Source organism: Suricata suricatta, chromosome 10 (genome assembly GCF_006229205.1).
Source record: "Suricata suricatta isolate VVHF042 chromosome 10, meerkat_22Aug2017_6uvM2_HiC, whole genome shotgun sequence".
Lineage (NCBI taxonomy): Eukaryota > Metazoa > Chordata > Mammalia > Carnivora > Herpestidae > Suricata > Suricata suricatta.
Genome location: NC_043709.1, coordinates 127,275,203 through 127,282,640, shown reverse-complemented (window position 1 = coordinate 127,282,640; position 7,438 = coordinate 127,275,203).

The following is a 7,438-nucleotide window of genomic DNA, read 5'->3' as shown; positions in this document are numbered from 1 at the left end:
TTAAGTTAGTGAGATGCGGCTTCACATGGAAGTTCATGTTCAAGGGCTACACACACTAAAAAGGGTACTATCGTTTTGTCTGCTAAAAATGTAATGAGAAAGCAGGATCAGGTGCCGAATCTGAATCTGTTACACTGTTTCCTAGTGTAACAACTGGGAAAATATATTCCTATCTACGTAATGTGCAATTACTGTAAACCATCATTTTTAGGTTCTTGGTAAGTGAGGTAAGATCTGATTAAAACTCTGTTGTTTCAGTTGTTGAATCGAGGCTGTGCGTGTGTGTATGTGTGTACCTGTATGTACGCATAATGATTAACTGTATCTTACCTAATTCTGTACGTTTGAAATGTTTCATAATAAAAATAAGAAGGGGCGCCTGGGGGGCTCAGTCGGTTAAGCCTCCGGCTTCGGCTCAGGTCAGATCTCACATTCGTAGGTTTGAGCCCCGCGTCGGGCTCTGTGCTGACAGCTAGCTCAGAGCCTGGAGCCTGCTTCCGGTTCTGTGTCTCCTTCTCTCTCTGCCCCTCCCCCTCTCATGCTCTGTCTCTGTATCAAAAATAAATAAAACATTAAAAAAAAGAAAGAAAGAAAAATAAAAAGTTCCATTGTTTCTTTCAAAATCTCTTTCCCATCAGCCTGTCCTGGTACCTGGTTCAGACCTTCACTTGCTTGGAGGAGATGACGGTGCAGCCGCCTCTCTGACTCTCTCTGACGCCACTCTGACACCCGCGGAACTCAGCCCCGTGACTCTCACCACAAAGCGCCCCAGCTCCTCTGCCCAGTTCTCCGGATCTCGGCATCCCCTCCCCGCCCCCTCCTGCGTCAGGTTGCTTCTCCGTGATCCACGGGCTGGTTTTCTCCTCTGTACCTCGGCCTGCTGTGGAAACATCCAGAAAGAGCACGCACCTGCCACTGGCACGCGAGTTTCACATTTCCGTTAGCAATCAAATTACCACCTCAGTGACTACCCCTCAGCCACTTACAAACCAGGAAACAAAGGGAACAGATGTTGGTGGTAAATTATGTATATAGTTTTCAATGTAACCGATGCCTCTCAAAGTAAACACATATAACTATGTGATTGTGCGTGGGGCGCCTGGTTGGCTCAGACAGTTGAGCTACCGGCTTCTGTTCAGGACATGATCTCACAGTCCATGGGGTTCAAGCCCTGCATCGGGCTCTGTGCTGACAGCTCAGCCTGCTTCAGATTCTGTGTCTCCCTCTCGCTCTTGCCCCTCCCCCACTCACGCTCTGTCTCTCTGTCTCTCACACACGTGACCATGAATGTATTCAACACTCACTCCATGAGCATCTCTAGCATCTGCAGGCACTTAAGATTCGGCAGAATAAAAAACCAGAGAGCTCTCATAGAAAGTACGTTCTGGGAGCTACCATAACTAACATACAGAATAAACAAGTGAGTTACATAGTGTATTGGGAGATGATAAATGCTATTAAAAAGAAGAAAGAGCTGGAAAAGTTACAGGGAATTTGAGAGTGCAAAGCAGGGAATGTTCTAGAGGAGGCGAGACGTTGAGGTTGTTAACAGCGTTAGTAGCATGGAGAGTGCCTCAGTCTGCTCGAGCTGCTGTAACACAATATCACAGACTGGGTGGCTAATAAGTAACAGAAATTTATTTCTCACAGATCTGGAGGCTGACAAGTCCAAGGTCAAGTCACTGGCAGATTAAGTGTCTGGTGGGAACACACTCTCATGTTCCCAGATGGCCGTCTTCTCTCTGTGTCCTCACAAGGTACAAGGGGTAAGGGAGCTTTCTGGAGCCTGTTTTAAAAGGACCCCAGTCCCATTCCTGAGGACTTCCCCCCTCGATTCCTAATCACCTCCCAGAGTCCCCACCTCCACACACCATTACACTGGGATATGGGCTCCGACCCAGGGAGTCTGGGGGAGACACAAAATCCCGAATGCAGCAGATAAAGAGGCTTCGTTGACAAAATGACATTTGCAGAAAGACCTGAAGAAGGTGAGGGCTACCAAAGGTGTTTGGGGGAACAACATTGCAGGCAGGTTGCAGAGGGAACCTATACAGAAAGGAGCCCAGGGAGTATGACCCCCAGTGTGGACCCTCAGTACCCCAACACTGAGTTCCCTAACCAGCTTCCTTCTTTCCGTCTTTTTTTTTTTAACATTTATTTATTTTAAGAGAGAGAGAGGGAGGGGCAGAGAGACAGAGACACAGAAGCCAAAGTAGGGATGACAGTGATGACAGTTCAGAGCCTGATGCGGGGCTTGAACCCACAAACTGTGAGATCACAACCTGAGCTGAAGTCTGACGCTTAATTGATGAGCCACCCAGATGCCCCTCCTTTTCTCTCTTTTCTCTTTAGTGCTGGCTGTCCAGCTTCCACACCAACTTCTGCACTGCGTGTGACAGTTGTCCAATACATATGAAGTGGGGAGCAATTCGATAAGGCTACATTCTCGCAACTCCCAATCATTTACTAGAGCACCATCTCAAAGTAGGTTCTCAAAACACATGTGTTCATCAGTCACGAGTTGGTGGCCTCCTATGTCACCAATGTCTTCACTACTACTTTGAACCCCTTTTCTTCAGTTGATTTCATGTTGTTCCCTTTGGGTAATTATAAAGAGAACATAGTATGTAATCAAGGAATAAATCACTCCCAACTTCCAATGGAAACCAACTAAGTCCATGTGCGAGAGGAAGGAGGGAGACAAGAGGCAGAAGACATGGAAGACGGAGGGACAGTGTGTGACCATTCAGAGCAGTGGTGTGGCTCAACCCAGGGGACCCTAGTGTCAGTGAGCTTGGCCTCACTTTGCCCGGCGTCCAGGTAGACCTTGATGCTCCAGGGAAACCTGGTTTAACAGGAAGTGTCTGCTAAGAGAAAGGAGTGAGGCATCTCGGAGACCTACAATCTATGCATTTCCACTTAAAAGCACGACTTATGAACCATGTTTTGCCCCATATGGAAGTCATTATGAAAAGTCAGAGATGGATAAAGTGAAGACATGAAAATTAGGATTTCATCTGTCCTGACTCCTAGTCATTTATTATCATCCAGCTGAACACACACTAAAAAAACCACAACAAGAAAAATTACCCAACTGGAAAACACCTTGTTGCCTTAATTCAACTGAGTTTTATCTTGGCCCTGACAGAGAAATAGTGATTTTTCTAACCAGCAGAAAAAACAAACACCTTCCTCTTCAGGAATGACACTTCCTGTCACAGATTGAGGCAGGCAGGCTATTTATGTCTTGACCTTGCCCCCAACACTTTGTTTTACATAGAACTTAATCACTTCTGGTGCAACACCAGCCACAGGCCAGCAGTCCACAGGATTGCTCAAACACCTGTGCGTGGTCCCGTGCTGTGAGCCAGGACCACAGTGTTGGAAAGACAGCTGTGGTTCCTGCCTTCAGGCAGCATAGTATCCTGGAAGAGACACAGACGCTAAATCGGATTCACAGATAAACATTTCAATTACAGTTACGGTAGGTATTCGGAAAGAAGCTTAGGGGCCCTTAGTTCAGATAGTGGGTGTGGGGGTCAGTTGGGGGGTCAGGTTTTCTTAAGGAAGCGATGCTTGCGCTGAGACAGGAGGTGGGGCAGACGTTAGCAGGGACACGAAGGAAGGGCCTTAGGCAGTGGCTACAGCTAACTGGAAGAGGAAAAGATTGCATTCATCATGGTTCTCCAGAAAAACAGAACCAATAGGATGTATACAGAGAGGAAGAGTCCTTTTTTTTTTTAACTTTTTAAAAAATATATTGGTTTTGAGAGATAGAGAGCAGGTGAGTAGAGGAGGGGCAGAGAGAGAATCCCAAGCAGAATCCACACTGTCAGCACAGAGCCTGACGTGGGGCTCAATCCTACGAACAACGAGATCACGACCTGAGCCAAGATCAAGAACTGGATGCTTAACTGACTGAGCCACGCAGGCACCCGAGATATTTCTTATAAGAAATGGGTTCATGGGCTTATGAAGGCAGGCAAGGCCCAGGAGAGCCAACGGTGTGTTCTAGTCTCCCCTGTAGCAGACCCAAGACCCAGGGAAGAGCCAATGTTGTAGTCTGAGTCTGAAGGCAGGAGAAAAGCCAGTTTCCCTTGAAAGGCTGTCAGGCATGAGGAAGTCTCCCTGCTCTGGGGAGGCTAGCCTATTATTCTATTCGGGCCTTGGACTGATTAGATGAGGCCCACCACACGAGGGAGGGCAGGCCATCTGCCTTACTCAGTCTACCAATTCAAGTGTTGTTGTTTTTTTTTAAATTTTTTTATGTCTTTATTTTATTTTGAGAGAGAGAGAGATAGAGAGTGAGCAGGGGAGGAGCAGAGAGAGAGAGGGAGACACAGAATCCAAAAACAGGCTCCAGGCTCTGAGCTGTCAGCATAGAGCCCAACGTGGGGCTCAAACCCATGGACTGTGAGATCACAACCTGAGCCAAAGTCAGATGCTTAACTGACTGAGCCACCCAGGTGCCCCTACAAGGTTAATCTTCCAGAATCACCCTCATAGAATCACCCAGAATAATGTTTGGCCAAATATCTGGGTACCCATGGCTCAGGCAAGTTGATACATAAAATTAACCATCCCGGAGATCGTGAGAAATGAGGTTGGAATGTTAGATGCAGAGCAGATGCAGGACAGACGTACAGAGGCCTTGTCAACTAGGCCAAGAGTTTGATCTGTGTTAAATACTACCATCTACTGCCAACTGCAGTCACAAAAGGCCAAACATTGTAATTCCACAACATACAAAAGCCGTCATCTCAGAATAAAGGAGGCTCCTTTAAATGGAATAGATTTAGGCTGATGAAAACCGCCCTCAATCATCCTCTTTTTCTCGTTTGGCAGCAAACCCAAGAAACTTGTGTCCTACTCCTGGTCTGCACTGGCCCAGGCTAGGGCATGAGGGCAGCCCAAACCATGAGACGTGATGATATGCCTTGGAAGAGTATTTAGAACGCACACACGAGATGGTAAAATGGGAGAGAATGGAACCTTCATTGAGGAGGTGGGCAGAGAGGCAGAGCACTGCCAACAAGGCAAACAACCAACAAGCAAACAAAAACAGTAGAAAATGAGAATAAAAAAATAGAAGAATGAGTCTTCCCCCTCTCCACTGTGATCTGGTAGAAACTCTTACTTGAATCCCTGCGTCTGTAAAGACAGGATTTTCATCAGTGTGGACCAAGGAAGTCATGCGCCCCTTGTGGCCAGGAGGAAGACTAGCAAGGAAATCACGAACTAGACCGGGGTCGCCAAACTGTGGCCCGTGGGCCAGCTCTGTCCTGCCTACTCCTGTTTTTGTACAACACCTATTTTTGTATCGTACATGGGCCATTTTACTTTTTTTTTACTTTTTAAATATTTTTTAAAAGATCGAAAGACATCTACTAAATCATGACATGTGAAAATTACTTGAAATTCAAATTTCTATGTCCAGAAATACTTTCTTTGGCTCACAGTCACCCCTCAGAGCTTTACATGTTGCCCACGGCAGCTTTCACAGCACGTGCCAGAGTTGAATAGTCATAAAAGAGATCCTATGTTCCCCAGAACCTAATTTATTTGCCATCCGGCCTGCAATGGTCTGAACTCATATGTTGAGAGCCAATGCCCAGTGAGATGGTGTGAGGGTGTGGGGCCTCTGGGAGGTGGGAGGTCATGAGGGTGGAGCCTTCATGAATGGGGTTTGCGTCCTTATAAAAGAGGCCTCACAGAGCTCCCGCCCACCCTTCTGCCAAGTGAGGTTCTGTCTAGAAGGCACTGTCTAGGAACTCAGTGCTCACCGACACTGAACCTGCCGTACCTTGATCTTGAACTTCCCAGTCACCTGTGAGAAATAAATGTGTGTTGTGTATAAGCCACCTCATCCGAGGTGTTTTGTCATAGCAGCCTGGACAGGTAAGACATAGCAGGTGATGGAAGAAATCACCAGCCCTTGAAGAAAGGAGATGGCTAAGCGGGAGCCCAGGACAGGAATCAGCAGGCAGGGCTGCAGGCGGCCGGCCCTCCCCACCTGCGTTTAGGAGGGGACCACATCAGGGACTTCTTGCACAGAACCTACACCCTACACGGCCTTGTTCTGCTCCGAGCAGGGGACAGAGACTAACCGACATGCCGTGGGACCTGTCGGCACGTCACACACAGATTTGAATTTAGCTCGTGGCTGTTCTATTTTGAACCTGTGTGTTTTTATGTTAACTTTGAAGATTGTTCCTTTAAGTGAAAACAGACTCTGCTTTTAGACTTTTGGACTTCCCTTCCCAGCCCTAGGTACTAACTGGTCGGGCAGAGGGACACTTTCCTAAGGCGCTGGCTCATTATCTTGCTTCTGGAATTGCAAATGCAAGGATCAAACGGCATGGTCTGAATACATCAAGGAGTGGAGGGAATCCCACCAGAGGTGCCCTGAAACAAAGGAAACAAATAACTTCAAAACCCCATCATGCAATCTGGACCTGTGACAGGACAGATGGAACTCTGAATTGTTTGATTCTATCAGCAGAACAGAGGAAGGAAATGTTTTAAAATGAGATTATGTTATTTTCCCCAGTTCTTATTATGAAACCTTCCTGCAATGAACTTTAAATATCAGCAGCCCCTTTCATGGGGATGAATGGGACCCAGCCGGCAGGAGGATTGCAGGGAAATGGTTCCGTTATGAAAAATGTGGAGAGGCGGAGGTTGAAATGAATGGCGGCTCCCGGTGGGGTCCTCAGGCTCGGTGAAAAATCAGGCTCTAAAACACAGCTGCGCATCTTAGGAAGGGCTGGGAGCCTTTGAGAAAGCTCTGTGCCCCATATAAACATCAGTTAAAGGGTCCTTTTCAAAAGACTTCAATTGTAATGAACACAAAGCCTTCTGCATTCTTTGCCCTCAACCAGAAAATGATTGACAACTAGCTATTGTGTAAAGAAGAACAAATATCCTGGAAGTTAGGAAAATTCCCCCCAAACAAAATCATGTGATCATTATGATGCGAGGCTTTCTACATAGAATTTTCCACGGGAGTTTGTCTGTATCGTTCAGTCCCAAACCCTGTTGCATAATAATAAAAAAAAAAGATGTTTTGCTCGGTGTTCTCTAGTTTGTGACTGTCCAGGTAGGATGATATGGGCGAGCCAGGGATTTGTTCACCCGACCCCTTTGCACCTCTAAATATCGGGGTTCCACCAGACCCTCTGAGCTCCAGCACCCACGTCTAACAGCTTTCACTGCCCCCCAAGAAGCCTGGGAACCCCTGAAATGTGATTATCTTCCCCTTCTCCTGCCAACCTTCGCCAACTCTGTGAATGGCACCCACATCCAGCACTCATCCAGACAGAATTGAGGATCTGTCCCCAATTCTTCTAGTCTCCCTGCCCAGCCCCCAGACCTTTCTTTCCAGACTGAAAAAGAATGACATCGTGAAGTATAAGGAAGACATTCCAGTGCCCTGCGT